Raw genomic sequence first — 4,639 nt, forward strand, 5'->3', positions numbered from 1 at the left:
ATTGTCACGGAATGCTAAACCAAAAGACACGCGGTTTTCTCTCTCTGGCCAGCCAGACCGCGGGTCTGAGGTCCACTTGCCAACGTGATGCCTGGCTGGCAGTTTCATCTACCAACAGAAAGGGGTTCATTATGGAATGTTCTCTTGCATCTTCAAATTCTTCCTCCTTCGTCTCTCTTCCCCTCTGCCTGCAAAGCCTGAAAGAAAGACCTAGAAGATAATACTGAGGGATACGAACAAAAGCAGCTCCACTATTGCCTCCAGAAGTTTAGGTTGCAGCTAATTGGCGAGAATGAAACCCTCTGTATCTAGCAACTCCGCAGTGCTTTACGTAGAAGACGCCCCATCTCAGGTTATGAAAATCTACAGAAAGGAGATGTTTAAAAAGAGAAAAGGAAAATATTCCTAGCGATTATAATGTCTCTCTTAAACAGGGTCTTTGAAATGAGGAGAATTCAAGTAACGTGATTTACGAATTGCAACATGAAACATAAAATGAATGGAACAAATGAAGAAATCTAGATTAGATACTCCGTGGAAAAAGATGAGTACCTGGATAGCTCAGTTGGTAGAGCATCAGACTTTTACTCTGAGGGTCCAAGGTTCAACTCCCTGTTCAGGTAAACTCTTTATCTATTTTACTCTAGATCAGGAGTCCCCAACCTCCAGTACACAGACCAAGTACCAGGCAGCGTGGCAGGAGAGCCAGCGAAGCTTCATCTGTACTTATACACCAACTCCCCATAGCTCTTATGACCACCTGAGCTCCCCTGCCTCCCAGGTAAGAGGAGGCATCAGATTCTCATAGAAGCCCAAACCCTATTGTGAACTGTGCATGAAAGGGATCTAGATTGTGGGCTTATTATGAGAATCTAATGCTTGATGATCTGTCACTGTTTTCTATCACTGCCAGATAGGACCGTCTAGTTGCAGAAAAACAAACTCAAGGCTTCCAGTGATTCTACATTATGGTGAGTTGGATACTTATTTCATTATATATTACAATGTAATCACAATATAAATAAAGTGCACAATAAATCTAATGTGCTTGAATCATCCCCAATCATTCCCCCAGCCCCCGCTCCCTCATCCATGTAAAAAATTGTCTTTCATGAAACGGTCTCTGGTGCCAAAAAGGTGGGGCACTGCCGCCCTGGATAGTTTATACCAATTAAGCACAGGAAGAGGTTCAGATACTTGTTTGTGCAGTGACTAAAACTTTGCTACTTTATGTTTTACAAATGTGGAATGATTTACATAATGAAATTACCAGCCCTAAGGGATTGCCTTAGTGAAGTTTTTTCCAAACACCAGAATACAGAAATCTAAACTATTTTAGAGATTGTTGACCTGGAGATTTGCATTTTTATGTACTTTTTAGAGAAGAATCTCCTTCAACGGTTGACTGAAAGCAAAATCAATCAAAATTTCTAAACTCTAAAAACAGATAGCTATTGAAAGCAACAAAAGAGACAAAACACCTTACCTATAAAGAAAACCAATTTGCCTAACAGTGGGTATCTTATCAGAAATCACAGAGGTCAGAAAGAGTGGCACAACAGTTTTCAAGGATGGAAAGAAAAGAATTGTTAATTCTGAATTCTATATCCAGAGAAAATATCCTTTAGAAATGAAGAAGAAATCAAGACATTTTCAGAGCAAAGAAAACTAAGATAATTAGCTGCTAGCAGAATTATCCTTTAAAAAATAGCTAAATTTCTCCAGACAGAAAAGAAATTATAAAAGAAGAAATCACTGACATCAGGAAAGAAGAAAGAACATGGTAAGCAAGAAAAAAATGGATAAAAACAATAAATTTTCCTTTTTCTCTTGAGCCTTCTAAATTATATTTAACAGTTGAAGCAAAATGTGTAACATGACCAGGTGTGGTGGCTCATGCCTGTAATCTTACCACTTTGGGAGGCCAAGACAGGGAGATCACAAGGTGAGGAGATCAAGACCAGCCTGACTAACATGGTGAAATCCCGTCTCTACTAAAAATACAAAAAGTTAGCCAGGTGTGGTGGCACATGCCTGTAGTCTCAGCTACTCGGGAGGCTGAGGCAGGAGAATCACTTAAACCTGGGAGACGGAGGTTGCAGTGAGCCAAGATCGTGCCACTACACTCAGGCCTGGGCAACAGAATGAGACACTGTTTCAAAAAAAAAAAAAAGTATAACATGGTCCAGTGTGGTTCTAAATGTATGTAGAAGAAATAATTTAAGACAATTATATTACAAGTGGGAGAGGAAAAGTGACAAAAAGGGAGGTAAAGATGACACACATCACTTTAACTGATAAAATAATGACACCAGTACACAGTGATAAATTAAATACATATCATGTAATACTTAGAAAAAAATCACTAAAAGAGTTATATAAAGAGATCATTTAAAAACACTACAGATAGGCTGGGCACGGCAGCTCACGCCTGTAATGCCAACGCTTTGGGAGGCCAAGGGGGATCACCTGAGCTCAAGAATTCGAGACCAGCCTGGCCAACATGGCGAAGCCCTGTCTCTACTAAAACTACAAAAATTAGGTGGGCATGGTGGCACATGACTGTAATCCCAGCTACTTGGGAGGCTGAGGCAGGAGAAAAAAAACCCATACACACAAAAAAACACTACAGATAAATGACAATGAAATTCTAAGAAGTATACAAGTAGTCCATAAAGAAGGCTTTAATACATACATACATATATATATATACATACGTATCCCCACAAAATGATAGTAACAGGGTACAAATAGAAAACAAACTGCTAGATTTAAGCCCTAACATATCAATGATTACATTCAATGTAAATGGTCTAAAGGTACCAATTAAAAGACAGAGATTAACAGAGTAGATTAGAAAATATAATCCAACTAAATGCTGTCTACAAGAAACTTATTTCAAATACAATTATATAGACAGTTTGAAATTAAGAGTATAAAAATGTATAACATTCAAATGCTAATTAAAAGAAAGCAAAAGTGAGTATATTAATATAATATGAATTTTATTTATTTATCTATTTATTTATTTTTTTAGATAGAGTTTCACTCTTGTCACTCAGGCTAGAGTACAATGGCATGATCTCTGCTCACTGCAACCTCTGCCTTCAGGGTTCCAGTGATTCTCTTGCCTCAGCCTCCCAAGTAGCTGGAATTACAGGCATGTGACACTACGACAGGCTAATTTTTGTATTTTTAGTAGAGACACGGTTTCACCATGTTGGCCAGGCTGGTCTCGAACTCCTGATCTCAGGTGATCTACCTGCCTCAGCATCCCACAGTGGTGGGATTACAGGTGTGAGCTACCACGTCTGGCCTAAAATAAACTTTAGAACAAAGAAAAAAATTTAAAAATCCACCAAGAAGACATAACAATCCTAAATATGTATAAACCAGAGTTGCAAAATATGTAAAGAAAAAAATAAAAAAATAGACAAATCCACAATTACATTAGAGACTTCAACGCTTCTCTCATAATAATTGGTAGAAGAACTAACAGAAAATCAGCAAAGATATTGAAGAACTCAAAATCATCTTCAGCTAACAGAATTCAGTCAACACTTAAAGAAGAGTCCACACAAGAAAAGCAGAACACACAGAACACAGGTCAAGATAGAACATATCCTGGGCCATAAAACAAACCTCAAATTTAAAAGAATTAACTCATACGATATGATCCCTGACCACAATGAAATCAAACTAAAAGTCAATCACAGAAAGACAACAGAAAAATATCCAAAACTTGGAAAATGAACAACACACTACTAAATAGTACACAGGACAAAGAGAAAGCCTTAGTAGATATCAAAAAATAAATTAACCTGAATAAAAATAAAAGCACAATATATCAAAATTTTCAAGATAACCTGAAAAAAAACACTGTGAGAGAAATGTACACCACTAACTGCATACATTAGAAAAAAAAAGTCTCAAACTCTTACTTGAAGAGCCCAGGTGGGAAAAAAGCAAAATAAACCAAAAGCAAATAGACAAAAGGTAACAATAAAAATAAGAGCAAATTTCAATGAAACTGAACACACACAAAAAAAGAAAAACAAACAAAAAGCTAGTTCCTTTAGAAGACAAATAAAAGAAGACCTCTAGTAAAACTGAGAAATTTCAGGAAGAGAGATGACACAAGTTACCCATATCAGGAATAAAAAGGGGATATCACTATAGATACTGCTGACGTCAAAAGGATATGATTTTGGATGATTTCCTTTGAAAAACTTAGCTGGGTGCAGTGGCTCACGCCTATAATACCAGCATTTTAGAAACAATTACCTGGGCGTGGTGGCGGGTGCCTGTAATTCCAGCTGCTCAGGAGGCTGAGGCAGGAGAATCGCTTGAACCAGGAGGTGGAGATTGCAATGGGCCGAGATAGCACCATTTCACTCCAGCCTGGGCAACAAGAGCGAAACTCTGTCGCAGACATTTTTCTCCCCCTTGTAAGGTCGGAGGCTTCCTAGGCAGGAAACAACATTTCTCTACTCTAGGTTTATCTGGCCTCACATATCTCCCCAGTTGGGCCCAGACTCAGCCAATGCTGCAGAAATGTTTAAAGTCGAGCATGTGGAGAAGGAAAAAAAAAAAAAAATGGAAAGTGATGTGGAAATTAAAACAGCAGCTACATCTGAAT

General features: G+C 38.1%; 1 non-coding gene across 1 annotated transcript; it reads left to right on the forward strand.

Annotated features, from left to right (window-relative positions):
- The first annotated feature begins 550 nt into the window (after positions 1-550).
- Positions 551-623, forward strand: TRNAK-UUU (transfer RNA lysine (anticodon UUU)). The gene has a single exon. It is a non-coding gene; the product is annotated as a tRNA-Lys (tRNA).
- The last annotated feature ends 4,016 nt before the right edge of the window (positions 624-4,639 follow it).

The sequence above is a fragment of the Hylobates moloch genome, unplaced genomic scaffold (genome assembly GCF_009828535.3).
Source record: "Hylobates moloch isolate HMO894 unplaced genomic scaffold, HMol_V3 SCAFFOLD_1001, whole genome shotgun sequence".
Taxonomy (NCBI): domain Eukaryota; kingdom Metazoa; phylum Chordata; class Mammalia; order Primates; family Hylobatidae; genus Hylobates; species Hylobates moloch.